Genomic DNA, 17,848 nt, shown 5'->3' on the forward strand with positions numbered 1-17,848 from the left:
ATGACCTTGCCCCTGGCAATAAACAAAGCATGTGTGTCCATGTATGCTGATGATTCAACCATATACGCATCAGCAACCACCCACAGCTAATAAAGTCATCCTTGATAACCTCTTTATAAACAAAAATAGAAAAAGAATTAAGAGTCCAGCGGTTATTGGAAGATCCCAGCCAATGGTGTGGAAAATGTCCCAAAGGAGACGTCAGCTGAAATAACCATCTTTGCTCGTCCAAAGTCTGGCCCAAACAGTCTCTGCAAATAACTAAGAGCATCCTCCATGTAAGTTGGAGTTGATAGTTCAAACATGTCGAGTTCTCATTTAAGATGGCGTGAAGCAGCCCTACACTGACATCAAAAGTCTGAAAACTAGGAGTTACCCTCTGCGTGTACAGAGAGTGAATAAGTGTCCATTAAGTACCGGCCCTGCCACCCCAAGAGTTTGTGTTTGAGTTTTATTTTATTGTTTGATGTGATTAACGAGGAGCATCCAGACGCTGCACTTGATGAATTTATGAAATTGCTTCTTCCAATTATTGATAAACATGCACCTGTTAAAAAACTGACTGTTAGAACTGTTAAGGCTCCGTGGATTGATGAGGAATTTTAAAACTGTATGGTTGAAAGAGATGGGGCAAAAGGAGTGGCTAATAAGTCTGGCTGCATATCTGACTGGCTGACTTACTGCAAATTGAGAAACTATGTGACTAAACTCAACAAAAAGAAGAAGAAACTGTATTATGAAGCCACGATCAATGATATAACTTTGGAGTACTTTAAATGAAATTATGGGCAGATAGACAAATTCAACTCCATCTTTCACCATATCAGATGGCTTATTCATCACAAAACCATTTGATGTTGCCAAATATTTTAATGATTACTTCATTGGGAAAGTGGGCAAACTTAGGCTGGATATGCCAACAACGAACAGTTTTTCATGCAAAAAAAACAATATTATGAAAGAAAATAATTGCAAGTTTGAATTTTGTAAAGATAGTGTGGGAGAGGTGGAAAATGTATTGTTATCGTTCATAATGACAACCCTCCTGGCATTGACAACTTAGATGGAAAGCTACTGAGGATGGTAGCTGACTCTATAGCCACTCCTATCTGTCATATCTTTAATCTGAGCCTAAAGGAAAGTGTTGCTCCTCAGACCTGGAGGGAAGCCAGAGTCAATCCGCTACCGGAGTGGCGCAGCGGTCTAAGGCATTGCATCTCAGTGCACGAGGCGTCACTACAGTCCATGGTTTGAATCCAGGCTGTATCACATCCGGCCAGGATTGAGAGTCCCAGCGTTGTCTGGGTTTGGCCGGGGAAGGCCGTCATTGTAAATAAAAATGTGTTCTTAACTGACTTGTCTAGTTAAATAAAGTTTAAATAAATACCCAAGAGTGGTAGTGGCCTTTCCTGGTTCTAACAGCAGACATACTGTATAAGCTTGCTGACAGCTCTTAGCAAAAAATTGTGTTTGGCCAAACAAAATGCTATTTCTCTTTAAACAAATTAACAACAGACTTTCAGAGTGCTTATAGAGAAGGGCACTCAACATGTACTGCACTGACACAACTGACTGATGATTGGTTGAAAGAAATTGATAATAAGAAGATTGTGGGAGCAGTACTATTAGATTTCTGTGCAGCCTTTGATATTATTGACCATAACTTATGTGTTATGGCTTTTCAACCTATGCCATATCATGGATTCAGAGCTATCTATCTAATAGAACTCAAAGGGTTTTCTTTAATGGAAGCGTCTCTAATGTCAAACATGTAAAGTGTGGTGTACCGCAGGGCAGCTCTCTAGACCCTCTACTCTTTTCTATTTTTACCAATGACCTGCCCCTGGCAATAAACAAAGCATGTGTGTCCATGTATGCTGATGATTCAACCATATACGCATCAGCAACCACAGCTAATAAAGTCACTGATACCCTTAACAAAGAGTTAAGTTTGTTTTGGAATGGGTGGGCAGTAATAAACTGGTCCTGAACATCTCTTAAACTAAGAGCATTGTATTTGGTACAAATCATTCCTTAAGTTCTAGACCTCAGCTGAATCTGGTAATGAATGGTGTGGCTGTTGAAGAAGTTGAGGAGACTAAATTACTTGGTGTTACCTTAGATTATAAACTGTCATGGTCAAAACATATAGATTTAATGGTTGTAAAGATGGGGAGAGGTCTGTCCGTAATAAAGAGATGCTCTGCTTTTTTGACACCACACTCCAAAAAAGCAAGTTCTGCAGGCTCTAGAACACAACGGCATGTTTTGCTCTTCATTGTAATCAGAGGGCTGATATAAATACTATGCATGCCAGTCTCTCTTGGCTAAGAGGTGAGGAGAGACTGACTGCATCACTTCTTATTTTTGTAAGAAACATTAATGTGTTGGAAATCCTAAATTGTTTGCATAGTCAACTTACACACAGCTCTGACACACACACTACCCCACCAGACATGCCACCAGGGGTCTTTTCACAGTCCCCAAATCCAGAACAAATTCAACAAAGCGTACAGTATTATATAGAGCCCTTATCGCATGGAACTTCCATCTCATATTGCTCAAATAAACAGCAAACCTGGTTTCAAAAAACAGATAAAGCAACACCTCACGGCACAACGTCTCTCCCCTATTTGACCTAGATAGTTTGTGTGTATGCATTGATATGTAGAATACATGTGCCTTTTTTTTTTATGTATGTAGTTCTGTCTTGGAGCTGTTCCAGTTTCAACTGTTCTGCCTGCGGCTATGGAACCCTGACCTGTCCACCGGACGTGCTACCTGTCCCAGACCTGCTGTTTTCAACTCTCTAGAGACAGCAGGAGCGGTAGAGATACTCTTAATGATCGCCTATGAAAAGCCAACTGACATTTACTCCTGATTATTATTTGACCATGCTGGTCATTTATGAACATTTGAACATCTTGGCCATGTTCTGTTATAATCTCCACCTGGCACAGCCAGAAGAGGACTGGCACCCCTCATAGCCTGGTTCCTCTCTAGGTTTCTTCCTAGGTTTTGGCCTTTCTAGGGAGTTTTTCCTAGCCGCCGTGCTCTACACCTCATGCTTGCTGTTTGGGGTTTTAGGCTGGGTTTCTGTACAGCACTTCGAGATATTAGCTGATGTACGAAGGGCTATATAAAATAAACTTGATTTGATTCTTGTCTAATGATGTTCTGTATTATGTCATTCTGTATTATGTTTCATGCTTTGTGTGGACCCCAAGAAGAGTAGCTGCTGCTCTTGGAACAGCTAATGGGGATCCTAATAAAATACCAAATACCATATTTTTGTACTTATAAATCGATGATACTGTATATACCCATTGATTCTTGAAGAACATTACTTATAAAGGCCCCAAGAGATTGGTTGTCACGATCGTTATAATGAGTGGACCAAGATGCAGCGTGGTATGGTTTCATCCTCTTTTTTTTTAAGTTAAACTCAAAGAAAACAATAAATCGCAAAACGAAACATGAGGCTACGATAGTGCTCGCAGGCAACTATACATAGTCAAGATCCCACAAAGCACAATGGGGAAACGGCTGCCTAAATATGATCCCCAATCAGAGACAACGATAAACAGCTGCCTCTGATTGGGAACCACAACATAGATATATATATTCACCTAGATAACCCACCCTAGTCACACCCCAACCTAACCAACATAGAGAATAAAAAGCTCTCTATGGTCAGGGCGTGACATTGGTTCAACTGTTGTACCTCATCAAAACCCAAAATATAAGCTTGTTTAACTCCAATGTTTCTAAATAATGTAAATGTACACAAACACTGTATAGCCTCAAAACATGTTTAAAACTATAATTGTGATATTATGGATGGTCAGTCCCGGGCTGTATCACAACCGGCCGTGATCGGGAGTTTGGCCGGGGGGGCTTAACTTGGCTCATCGCTCTAGCAACTCCTTGTGGCGGGCCGGGCGCCTGCAGGCTGACCTCTGTCGCCAGGTGAACAGTGTTTCCTCTGACAGATTGGTGAGGCTGGTTTCCAGATTAAGAGGGCGGATGTTAAGAAGCGTGATTTGGCATGTCATGTTGCGGAGGACACATGACTCGACCTTGGTCTCCCGAGCCCGTTGGGAAGTTGCAGCGATGAGACAAGATCAAAATTGGGGAGAAAAAGGTGGTAAAATAACAAATTAAAAAATACTATAGACCAATTACTGTACCATAAAGACTCATACCTGAGTTGGGGACAATGAGGTGTCCACCCATGGAGTTGAAGGAGCCCAGAGCGGTACAGGAGGGGTCCCTGGTGCCGGTACGGAGCAGGGTCTGGGTCTGGGTCCTCCTCCCCATGGTGTCCCCATCCAGCAGGCAGTGGGGCAGCTTAGGGGACAGCTTGGAGGAGAATTCAGACAGGTCCTCTGAAGGGGTTACCAGACCAGAGGAGTTGTACACCTTGATCTTCAGGTTGGGCAGGGGGTCCAAGAGGGGGGAGTTGGTCATGGGAATCTTGTCTGCGACGTCATGGAGGGCGTAGACCGGACCGCGGTACATGGCCGCAGCAGAGGTCAGGTCAGGGGGTGTTGTCAGAAGGTCAGCTGGGGACAGGAGAGGACAATGGTGATGTCAGTGGTAAGACTACTGTATCGTCTAAGTAGAGGTGCAGTTCAATCAAACTCGACCAATACACCATCAGGACCAGTCAGTATTGAGCTGTTAATAGGCTTTAGATAAGTTCTTAAGGCCATCTTTTTTTGTTGTTGCTTTTAGGTAGCTTTTTTTGTGGGTTGACACGGCTGGTGTCAGCTATGTCCTGCTTAAACTCTACTAAACTGTATTGAGTTATTTGTTTACTCAACAACTCTACACATAAACAGTGTGAAGAGTCCTGTTACTCAGTGCTCCAACCTTAACTATCGCTCTGCAGCACAGTGTTTCATAAGGAACAGATGGCTTCATTATATAGCAGTTTACCTAACAGGTACACACATGAATAGTGATGATTTGTGCTGAGTGGGCGGGGTGGGGACAGTAACAGTCACACTCTGGGTCCTCACACACCTCCTCCTCATCTTCTCCTCATCTTCTCTACCATACACAGTGTAAGAGAAATGGTAAACATGTATATACAGTCAGTATGGTAAATAGCTAGTGGTGCGTTTGAATTGTGAGCCTATTTAGATTCTATATCAACATTGTTTATCGACGTGTCGTTGTCAACATGCAGTGTTTTTACCTGTCTGGCTGGGGTTGGGCCTCTGTAGATGAGGGATGACACCAAGGCACAGAGGGGTAAACACAGCACCTGTAGTGTGGACTAATGTCTTTCTTGGACTCTATTTTTATCTCTCTCTTTCTATCAGCCAGGTTTAGGCTGCTATATAAACCAATCCTCTCCTGCCCAAATTGAATTACACTTGAAAATACAGATAGATAGGGAGGTTGTGTAACAGCTACTTATCACCTGTTATTCTGATACAAAAAGACACCCCTCACACACACATAAACACACATAAACACACACACTCACAGAAACACAGACACAGACACATCTCCGACCCACCTGTTCGAGCCGTCTTGATGTTGACGGGCTGGAAACCCCCGTTGAGGGCCGATGTGTCTATGATATCAGAGTCAAAGTCGCGATGGTGCTTCCTGTAGACGAACAGCGCCACAATGACGGAGATGACCAGACACATGATCACAGCGATGACGACGCCTACGTACAGTGCCACATCATCTGTACTGGGGGCAGCTGGGGGGAGAGAAGGAGAGAGAGAGATTTGACTTTGAAAGAGTGCTCAAAGCTCTCTGCGGGAAAGTTGATTTAGATATGTAATCAAACATATTAACTACATTAATCACATGTGATAGGCAGTGGTGTTATCAGTCCTAACTAAGACAGTATCAGGAGCACAATATCCTGCTTATAGATTGAGTATTTAATAACGTCAGACACTAATCCACATTATTATGAATTAATTCTGGTCTCCTATGTAGAATTCCACCTTTGCATCATACACACTTCTATAAAAAGACGTGTGGGTGTGGTTGAAGTTTATGCACTGTGCATGACCATGTCATTATTGATATATTAAGGTATATCATAACACAAAGGTTGAATTTGATATATTGGAATGTTCAAGGACATAGTGAAATGTCAAACCTGTACTGTAACTAAGCTACTGTAATGTTGGGCTGGTCCAATGTCCCGATAATGAGAGTTTAATGTGCCAGTGTAGTTTGGGTCAGATGACAATTTACAGTCAGAGAGATAGAGAGAGAGAGAGAGAGAGAGGTAGAGAGGAGGAGAGATGAGAGAGAAAGAGAGAGAGAAGAGAGAGAAGAGAGGTAAGCGGAGAGAGAGACGAGAGAGAGAGAGGAGAGAAGAGAGAGACGAGAAGAGAGAGGAGAGAGAGAGAGATAGAGTAGACATCGTTAGCGCAGAGAAGTTAGAGAAGAGAGAAGAGAAGAAGAGAGAAAGAGATACACATTTAGCTCAGCGGAGAAAGAGAGAGAGATGACATGAAGAGAGAAGCCAGAGGAGAGAGAAATGTGCAGAGCGTGAGAGATAACCGAGCCAGAGTAGAGAGCAAAGGCAAGACTAGAGGATAAGCGACGCCAGAGAGATAGAGAGGGGCGAAGTATAATTGGGGTGTGGTTGAGGAGAGAGAGGGAGAGAGAGAGAAAGACAGAGAGGAGAAAGAGCGAGGCAGAGAGCAAGAGCAGAGAGAGAAGAGGAAGAGAGAGAGAGGATAGAGAGAAGGAGAGAGAGAGAGAGAAGAGAGGACTAGAGAGAAGAGATGAGAAGAGAGAGAGAGAGGCAGAAGAGAGATGAGAGGAGACGAGAGAGAGGAGACGAGAGAGAGAAGAGAGAGAAGAAGACAGAGCAGAAAAGCGGAGAAGCCAAGTAGACGCAATGAGTGAGGGTGAAGATCATGTGGTGTGTGAGAGAGAGATGGAGATAAGTAGATATAGACAAGACAGAGACGCTGGGTCAGAGAACGGAGCGAGCCCATGTATGAAAAGAGCGAGAGGAGAAGATAGACGGCAGCCGAAAGAGAAGAATAGAGAGAGATGAGAGTAAGAGAGAGAGAAGAGAGCAGAGTGAGATGAGAGAGAGAGATGAAGAGCAGGATGAGAGAGAGAGAGAGAGACGTGGAGGTAAGGAAGGGGGAAGGTAGTGTGAGAGAAAGGGAGAAGAGACGAGAGAGAGAGAGAGATGTAGTTAAGGTTAGAGAGAGAAGCAAGGAAAGGGAGGAGAGGGGTAATTGAGTTGACATGCATGTATGCAATTCCCCGTACCTGGGTATGCGCATTACCATTACTCTAATCAGGTTATGCGACAGTACTCAGGAACATAGCAGGCCAATGGAGCATCTGGAAGCTTGAAGGTTTATACAAGGATAATTGAGGCGTAGGATGGAAACTATTCACTGGAATTTAGCCTGGAACTAGCCTGGACACTAGCCTGTTATACTCTAGCGCTGGAACTTGAGCCTGAATCTAGGCCCTGGACTAGCCTGGAAACTGAGCCTGGATCAGCCTGGAAGCTCAGCCCTGAACTAAGCTGGGTCTAGCCTTGGATCGAACTAGCCTGGAACAATGACCTAGACACTTGCCTGTATCGTAGCCTGGAACTTGCCGTGGATAATATGCATGAAACTAGCCTGGAACTTAGCCTGCGAAACTAGACTGTGATCGAGCCCTGTATCTAGCTCTGGTATCTAGCCTGGATCTAGCCTGTGAACTACTTATGGATCTAGCCGGGGGAATCTAAAGCTTGGATCTAGCCTGGAACTAGCCTGGTCGATCCTAACCTAGAACGTTATGCCTTATCAGCCTTGGTATCTGTTTTTTTTTTGTCTGTTAGTCCTATTCTGGTAAATCTAGCCTAGGATCTAGCCAGGGATCTTAAGCCTGAGATATTTATGGCTCCTGGAGACTATGACCTGCATCAAATGATCCATCTTCGTAAAGATTGGGTGATATTCGTATAACAGTGCTGCTGTATAGATTAGCAGAGGTCACCTGACTGGGACCACATATATACATTTTGGTTATGTCTCTTTATCCCTCTGTCTCTCTCCATTGTCTCCCGACCTGCTTCATGTTCTCCTGGCTTTGTTCTGGGGTCGTTTTTTCTGATAAGAAAATGCTAGAAACAACCCGCCGTTTTCACATGTCTGGCTCTTTTCATTCTTTCCCTCCAGATCGTTTCTTCCTTTCTGTCCGGATTTTCCAGCTGAGAATGGTGATTTATAGGCCTTAGTTATTGGTCTGTTCGTTCTAGTTGGTCTGCGTGTAAGGAACCCAGGCCCTGTTAATGCCTAATAATTAAAGTGGGACAAGTTTCGGGAGATGGATGAATAAGCAGTTGAAACATGCCGTCTAAAGCCGTTATGTTAAAATTGTGAAGAATGGCCTCACTGTCAAGAGAACTGCAAGTGAAAATAATAGTAGAGCTTTCTTTTTAGAGGGTGTCTAAACGCAAGCTGGCAAAGTGGTGTGTGGGAGGGGAGTGTGAGAGGCGAGACAGAGAGGGAGAAGAACAGTGGAGGAGAGAGGAGAGAGACAGACATTTACAGACAGACAAGACCAGATGCAGTGAAATGAGAGAGTAAAGACAGTGAAGGAGAGTAGAGAGAGCAGGAGGAGAGAGAGAGAGAGAGAGAAGAGAGAGAGAGAGGAGAGAGAGAGAGAGAGAGAGAGAGAGTAGAGACGAGAGAGAGAGAGAGAGAGAAGAGAGAGAGAGGAGAGAGAGGAGAAGAGAGAGAGAGAGAGAAGAAGAGAGAGAGAGAGAGAGAGAGAGAGAGAAGAGAGAGAGAGAGAGAGAGAGAAGAAGAGAGGGAGAGAGAGAGAGAGAGAGAGAAGAGGAGACGAGAAGAGAGAGAGAGAGAGAGAGAGAGAGAGAGAGAGTTAGAGAGAGAGAGAGAGAGAGAGAGAGAGAGCAGAGAAGAAGAGAGAGAGGCGACGAGATCCTGGGTAGCGCAGAGAGATGAGAAAGCGAGACTAAGAGCGAACGCAGCGCCCAGACGAAGAGGGGACAGATTTGTTATATTTTGGTTGAGAGGAGAGAGAGAGAGGGAGAGATGATGGGTACATGTGGAGGAAGGACGTGGGGAGGAGAGTAAATAGACGTGAGAGAGAGAGAGAGGAGAGAGAGGGAGACGAGAGAGGGGGTTGAGAGGAGAGAGAGGACGATGAGGATAGATGGAGAGAGAGTAGAGAGGAGAAGAGAGAGAGAGAGAGATGAGAGACGAGAGCAGAGTGAGAAACAGTGAAGAGAGCGAGAGCGAGAGCGAGACAGGAGAGAGAGAGAGCAGACGAGAGAGAGGAGAGAGAGGAGAGAGAGAGAGAGAGACTCCGAGAGAGACCCTTTGACCATGGTTACTTGTACTTGACTGATCAAACCCGACTTAGAAAACCTTGAACAAATGTTAACAGGCTCCGAGTGAGCAACAGCCTTGCCCAATTGGGAGAAGGGTAGACTCAGAAGGAAAACCTGGCTCCCTGTAGAGGGAAGGCTGTGCAACCCCACTGCACAACAGCAGAAAAACCTGAGACGGAGTCTGCGATATTACTAGCTGGTGACAAAATGTCAAAAATATAAAACAGTTAGAGAGTGTCATTTTTCCAAAATTTGAAACTATCCTTATTTAGGTTTCAAAAAAAAGATTACCTCTCTGATGAGGATAGGCTAGCCGTCCTGTTTGGGGGAGGACGCAGGAAGCTCGTGGGTTGGCAGCGCATAACATTGCTGCCTGCCCATAAGTTAGGGACAGTGTCTGACAGACCAATCCACCTGCACATGTCTTTACTGTAATGCCTTTATTGTTATGTTGAAAGTGTATGGTTATTTTTGAAACCATTTTTTGGGTGTATTGTTGTTACTGCTGTTGTCTTTCCGTTTTGGGTTCTACATTGCTCTGTTTATTGATTCTTGGGTCTTAGATCTTTACATTTGTAATAGATGTCTTCTGGCAATCATCTAGTGGTTCATCATAGGTTTGTTACGGTTTAGTCCTATGCCAATTTGATTTTCAGATAATATGAATTGAATATGCTGGATATTTCGAATTTTCGAGCGTATAGAGAGAGATGGAGACGTGAGTAGAGATTGAGAGAGATCAGAGAGAGAGATGAGAGAGAGGAGGTAGAGAGAGAGTAGGAGAGTATGAGCAGAAGAGAGAGCAGAGAGAGGTGGTGGAGAGGGAAAGAGATGCCTTTCGTTAGAGAGATGGTCTGATAGTTGAGTCTAGTAATATGACAGTGGGGGAGTTGAGAGTAAAGGAGAGTTAGAGAGGATGTATTTCAGAGAGACAGAGCACGTAGGGGAGAGTTAGATAATAAGAAGAGTGAAGGTAGAGAGTATTCGACAAGGTGATAGAGAGAGACAGACAGTGAAAAAGAGAGGTACCATGACAGGGTATAAATTAGAGAGAGTAAAGACAGTGAAAGAGAGAGTAAAGACAGTGAAAGAGAGAGTAAAGACAGTGAAAGAGAGAGTAAAGACAGGTTGAGTAAAAACGTAACAAGAACAAAGGATTTCAAGCCATGTGTCATCAGGGAGAAATCAAGACTAATAGATGGGAGTTGATACATCACCTATAGTCTAAAGAGAACATCATTGTACAATGGCTCAGAGAAAAGGGCCATTGATGGTTTCATATGATTGAACAAGTTATTCCAAATGGTGTTGATCAATGGTGTACCAGTAGATGGCAGTATTAACCACCGATCCAGCCCCACAGCCATAAATTACTAACTGGTGTGAACGTTGGACCATTTGCGTCCTGTTGTCTTTAAGTGATGCAGATGGTACTCAATCTGTGTCTTCTAATGTCACATGGGGGAGGAAGGATGGGGGGGCAAGAGGGAGTACTTAGACTACAGGAGATGTGTGGGAGAACGGAAAAGTACAGCAAATGGAAATAATGTGCTGTAGGTTTTTTTTCTTGCCATGATATTTATGTGCACTATGCATTTCTGTCATAGCATATAGGATTTCACTGTTATCTACAGTATCATTGTATCATGCAGTCTACTGTTGAGTATTGTCTCTGTTTTAGTATCATCCTCCGCCAGTTGGCCGTTTGTTCAGACAAGCTCTGTGTTAAAAGGCACTAATCAGCATCAGGATCAAGCAGTGCTGCCCACTGACCCTCACACATACACACAGTGTAATGATGGTGAGCCAACACCTTAATCTGCTGAACGCAGCCCTGCCCCGGAGAAGAGTAGTCCTGACCCCCACTCTGACCTCACATCAGACAGAAAACTCACAGAGCCTTTCTCTACAGGACGATAAATGAACAATTGCTCTTACGCTATTTCAAGGGGAACACTTAAGCTTCATGTGGCAATTCACAATTGAAATCAAGGGTTAGGTGCCTCCCGAGTAGAGCAGCGGTTTAAGGCACTGCATCGCAGTGCTAGAGGCGACATTACAGACGCGGGTTCGATCCCAGGCTGTGTCACAGCCGGCCGCAACCGGGAGGCGGTGCACAATTGGCCCAGCGTCGTCCGGGTTAGGGGAGGGTTTGGCGGGCCGGGATGTCCTTGTCCCATCGGGCTCTAGTGACTCCTTGTGGCAGGCCGGGCACATGCAGGCTGACTTCGGTTGCCAGTTGTACGGTGTTTCCTCCGACACATTGGTGCGGCTGGCTTCCTCCGACACATTGGTGCGGCTGGCTTCCGGGTTAAGCGAGCAGTGTTTCAAGAAGCAGTGCGGGTTGGTGAGGTCGTGTTTCGTAGGACGCATGGCTCTCGACCGTCGCCTTTCCCGAGTCCGTCCGGGAGTTGCAGTGATGAGACAAGACTGTAACTACCAATTGGATATCACGAAATTGTGGAGTAAAAGGGGTAAAAAGTACAAAAAATTACTAAAAAAATACTAAGAAATCAATAGTTAGGAAGGTTATGTATTTGACATAACTGCACTGAGCCATAAGAACACTAGGATTAATTCACACCACACTACAATAACAGATAACGTTACTTTGCTTGAAGATTTATGAATGTATGCATAGCACTGCAGACCACTGCCAGATGTTGTGTGATAATTGCAGTACGAAGGCATTTTCAACCCCAATCAGCTCACCCTACGAGGCCCTCAGTACACCCCAAGTCTAGCAGGCCTTAACATAGACGTCAAGTTAAAAACAGCAGATTCTCCTTAGATCCATACGTTAGGCCACTAATCTCTACTCAAAGCAGCCAGAGCCATATTATGAAAGTCAGAAAATGTAATTTCACTGCGCTCCCTCTGCCAAGCTCCCCTGCAGTTATTTAACATACATCCCCTTCGTCGAACAATCTCCTATCCACGCTTTGATGATAAAGGCAGCAACCTACTAAGTGTGCGTATATAAATGTATCACTTAGATTAATACATCCCTTTGAACAAGAGCAATTGTTGGAAAGGGAGAAAAATACAAGAAATGGAAATGAAAGGGATTATTGAACACTTATTTTTCTGCGTAGAGGTGAAGACTGGAGAGTTATAAAGAATGAGAAAGAGAAAGGTAGAGAGAGATATAAGAGCGAGACAGGTGAGAGAGTGCAGGAAGGAGAGAGCCGAGAGAGAGAGAGAGAGAAAAAAGCGAGACAGAGAGAGAGAGAAGAGAGAGAGAGAGAGAGAGAGAGAGAAGAGAGAGAGAGAGAGAGAGAGAGAGAGAAGAGAGAGAGGAGAAAACGAGCGAGAGAAAGAGCGCAGAGATAAAAGAGACAACAGAGAGAGAGAGAGAGACAAAGAGAGAGAGAGAGAGAGAGAGAGACATAGAGGTGTAATATTTCTGCAGTACTCTGTGTCTCAGTCTGAGATGTGATCTCTGGTGACTGCGTAAGACAGTGGCAGGCTGGCAGCCTAGAGACAATGAGCACCAACAGGGTAATTAGCACGACCAGCCTTTGGGTAAGAGGCCAGACAGGGTGAAAAAGATAGTCAGGCAGCCAAGGGACGTTATATGAGAGAGAGCAGAGAGACAGAGAGGTAAAGTGAGGCAGCGACCACAGGAGGCTAGGAGGAGTGAAAGAGGGAGGGTGAGGCATGGCAGATCACAGGGCAGTGATGGGAAATAAGGTTGACACTTTATTTGACAGGAGTATATATAAGGTCTTTATGCAAATTCATCATGAATCCCTTTTGTGGAGAAATTGTGAAAACATCATTGTGAATATGACAAGTGGAGCAATGTTTGGTCGTCAGATGATTTGTTATGCAGATGTGTAAAGACCTCATGCATATATCCCGCCAATAATGTCTGTTTGGAAAAAATACAACAAATGAATTAATAAATAAATAAAAACAAATAACTCACATGGATATCCCAAATCAATCTTGTCTTTGTTGAATTCAGAGGACTTCTGATATAAGGAACCTTTGGGAGGGTGGGGGGGTGGGGGGTGAAATCAAATTGAAAGGCAACAGGAAAAGTCAAACAAGGCAACAGAGAAGGCATGAGGTATGATGGCACAGGGAACAATATATCTTTGATCTGAGCAGAGGAGTTGGAGGAGAGGAGGAGGGCCTATGGGGAGAGGTGTTATCCATCAGCTGCATTGGTTAGTGCTTCAGCAGCACTAGTGAATGGATGTGGGGAGGAGAGGAGAGGAGGAAGGAGGAGAGGAGGAAGAGGAGAGGAGAGAAGAGTAATGGAGGGTGGATGGTTGGAGGAGGTAGATGAGGCAGAAGCTGATAAACAGTGGGGGAATGGTAGGGTCATAGAACTAACGGTACTGCATCTGTCTCAGCTGGGCTGGGGAATCACATCCTCCACATTAGAGGTGGAGGAGAGAGCGGAAGAGAGGGATGAAGGGATGGAGGTGGAGGGTAGAGGACGTACAAGAGGACGGGTGGCGTGGTAAAAATGAACACTTACTGTGCTTAAAAGGCCTTAACATACATCACAAACACACTAAACACATGAAGACACCAGAACATGAAAGCATAAACGCACGAAACGCACGAAACGCACGAAACGCCCGAAACACACTAAACACAGAACACACTAAACAACGAACACCGAAACGCACTAAACGCACGAAGCACACGAACACACGAAACACACGAAACGACGAAAGCACTAAACGCACGAAACGCACGAACACACTAAACGCACGAAACACACGAAACCACTAAACGCAGAAAACACACGAAACACACGAAACACACGAAACGCACGAAACGCACTAAACGCACGAAACGCACGAAACACACTAAACACACGAAACGATAACGTAAGAAACACCAAATCGAACACACTAAACGCACTAAACGCACAAAACTAAACAACTAAAACACGGACGCACTAAACGCACTAAACACACGAAACACACTAAACACACGAAACACACTACGACGAAATGCAGCTAAACAACACTAACGCACTAAACACACTAAACGCACCACTAAAGACTAACAATAAACAAACGAAAACACTAAATTGCACGAAACACACTAAATGCACTAATCGCACTAAACGCACTAAACACACTACACGCACTAAACAGAAACGCACTAAACGCACTAAACACACGGAACGCACTAAACGCACTAAACACACTAACGCACTAAACGCACGAAACACACTAAACAACGAAACGCACTAAACCACACGAAACACTAAACGCACTAAACGCACTAAACGCACGAAGCGCACTAAACACACGAAACGCACTAAACACACGAACACACTAAAGCAACGAAAACAACCTAAAACGAACTAAACGCACTAAAACGACTAAAGCCATAAACAGCACGAAACACACGAAAGAACAGCTACGAAACACACGAAACACACTAAACACACGAAACACACGAAACACACTAAACGCACTAAACACAGACACATACGTTTCCAGGAACACACACAGTCACACGAAACACACGAAACGCACTAAACGCACTAAACACACGAAACACACGAAACGCACTAAACGCACTAAACACACTAAACACACTAAACACACTAAACACACTAAACACACTAAACACAGACAGACACATACGTTTCCAGGAACACACACAGTCACACGCAGCACTCCATCACCTGGTTACGACATACATAAACAGACACAATGAACTTGTGATGGAGAGGGACAGTAAAATCAATGGTGTGATAGATGGGGCGAGTGTGTACATGTAATCAGACAGAGGAGACAGAGAGCAGGGGGAGGTTGTCGTCAGTACAGGCCTAAATGATGGGACCTCTGGGCCCATCCTGGTTACAGTAGTTATATTCATGCTGAGCGAGTCGGTTGCCACTGTAAAACCATGCTTTAGCTTCCTAAAGGAAACCAAGGATATAGACCCACTGTCTATTGAGGCTAGTCTTTAAACATGACATCACCGAGCTGTGGACCTGAGAGGGTGGTGCTCCTACTGGAAATCATTGTCTATTTTTCAGCCATTTATTCAGAGAGGCTTCCTGAATAGTAATATGGCTGTGTTCTACAGCTGTATCACCAATAACAGGCAATTGATTTTTTTCCATTGGTATCTTCATATTTAATGCATAAGAATCGTCCATTCCCAAAACTACTATAATTAGAAATATGGTAATATTGGGGTCTAGGCCTATCTATTTTAGTGGTAAATGTTGACTACCGGTATATCATCTTTACTAACTACATATAATTATCTCACTCAGATCACATATCACACAAAATAAACAACTTCATTTCTTACAAGCCCTGAGGTAAATATGTAGTGATTTTGCCCTTGTGCTGCAGTCAGCCCTTTCGGCAGATCGATATGTCAACAAAATGTCATCTGTCAGAGAACGGAGTTAACAACATCTGAACCAAGCTAAGACAGGTAGAGAGAGATGAGAGAGAGGAGAGAGGAGAGAGGAGAGAGAGAGAGAGAGAGAGAGAGAGAGAGAGAGAGAGAAGATGGGAGAGAGAGAGAGAAGAGAGAAAGAGAGAGAGAGAGGAGGAGGAGGGGATGAAGAGAGAGAGAGAGAAGAGAGAGAGAGGGAAGAAGCGGCGAATGAGAGAGAGAGAGGCGAGAGAGAGAGAGCAAAGAGGGAGAGAAGAGAGAGAAGGAAGAGAGAGAGAGAGAGAGAGGAGAAGAGAGAGAGGAATGAGAGAGAGAGAAGTAGAGAGAGAGCAAGAGGAGAGAGAGAAGAGAAGAAGGAAATGAAGAGAGAGGAGAGAGAGAGCAAGAGAGAGAGAGAGAGAAAGAGAGAGAACGAAGAGCAAGAGAGAAGAGAGAGACAGAGAAGAAGAGACAGAGAGAGAGAGCAAGAGAGAGAGAGAGAGCAGGAGCAAGAGAGAGAGGAGAGAAGAGAGAGAGAGAGAGAGAGACGAGAGGAGAGAGAAAGAGAGAGAGAGAGAGAATGAGAGGAGAGCAAGAGAGACGCGATGAGAGGCAAGAGAGAGAGAGCAGAGAGAAGAGTAGAGAGAGAGAAGAGCACGAGAGAGAGACGAGGAAGAGAGAAGAGAGAAGCACAGAGAGAGAGAGAGAGCAGAGTAGAGAGGCAACGAGAGAGAGCGAGAGAGAGAGAGAGGAGCAAGAAGAGAGCAAGAGAGGAGAGAGAAGAGAGAGAGAGAGAGAAGAGAGAGGAAGAGTAGAGAGAGAGAGAGAGGAGAGAGAGTACAGAGAGAAGAGAGAGAGAGATAGAACAAACACAGGAAGGCACAGCAGGTCAAACTGCTTAAAAGTGAACACCACAGAAGCACCGGTTAGATCTACTGTTATACAGCAGAAGGTCTGAAACCCCTTGTTCATCTATCCTTTCATATATGAGCTCAGTTAAATGATCTACCCTTCTAAATTTCAGAAATAAAGGTTATGAAATAAGTACAACGTCACGCCACCATCATAAAATACATTTAAAGATGCCCTTTCAGTTGGCTTCAGGTGGTTTCAGTTTGAACGAGTACATAAAGCAATTGAGGGTCAAGATACATTGTTATTCGTCTGACTTGGAATATATAACATATTGATCGTAAAACTCTGTTCAGATGGATTGCACTTGTTGCAATGTTCAAACTGAATTCAAACAAACAGGAAATGAGATCAAATCTGGAATGGAATCTGAGGGTCTCATTAGTGCTGATCCCAGACCAGTGTAGCAGAGAGGAGATCAGTGGGCGAGGTGAGTTCCAGATTGCACAACATGCTTCCATTCCGAATCATGATTTGCCACAAGCGGGAGCTTTTTTAGATAATGGGCGCGTTCTCCTAAACCTGGTGGAGGTGGTCATTAGCACAGAACATAAGTGGTTCAGCCCTTCTTAAGCTTCCTAAAATCAATCAGGGAACGATCCTAAATCTATATGGGTTTATGCGGTTAATATTTCTGCCAAACTGGCCATGCAATCTAACAGAGAAACAAGAGAACAGAAATGCCTTCTGCAATGAGGCTTGTTTCTTGGGGAGGAGAGAGAGACTTGGGGAAGAATAGAGAGAGAGAGAGAGAGAGAGAGAGAGAGAGAGAGAGAGAGAGAGAGAGAGAGAGGAGAGAAGAGAGAGAGAGAGAGAGAGAGAAGAGAGAGAGAGAGAAAGAGAGAGGAACAGAAAGAGAGAGGGAAGAAAGAGAGAGGAGAAAGAGAGAGGGAGAGAGAGAGAGAGAGAAGAGAGAGAGAGAGAGAGAGAGAGAGAGAGAGAGAGAGAGAGAGAGAGAGAGAGAGAGAGAGAGAGAGAGAGGAAGAAAGGAGAGAAGCTTTAAAACGAGGGCTTCAGCCAGCAGCGCCAGATAAGGCTGAAGAACAGTTAGCTGTCATTTCAAAGCTGCTCTTTGAATTATTCTTCCCTGCTGTTGTCTGAGAATAAAAAACAGTTCAAAACCTCAATCTCGAAGGTGGGACGAAGTCGTAGATATAATATCCCATCCCCTGTTAATATGGCAAACTAGTATGTACTGTTGTTATA

At 44.4% G+C, this 17,848-nt stretch overlaps 1 pseudogene; it reads right to left on the reverse strand.

The window, feature by feature from the left end:
* LOC111980018 (netrin receptor UNC5C-like) overlaps positions 1 to 17,848 on the reverse strand; it is a 172,883-nt pseudogene that overhangs the window by 32,023 nt on the left and 123,012 nt on the right.

This window comes from Salvelinus sp. IW2-2015, linkage group LG20 (genome assembly GCF_002910315.2).
Source record: "Salvelinus sp. IW2-2015 linkage group LG20, ASM291031v2, whole genome shotgun sequence".
NCBI lineage: Eukaryota > Metazoa > Chordata > Actinopteri > Salmoniformes > Salmonidae > Salvelinus > Salvelinus sp. IW2-2015.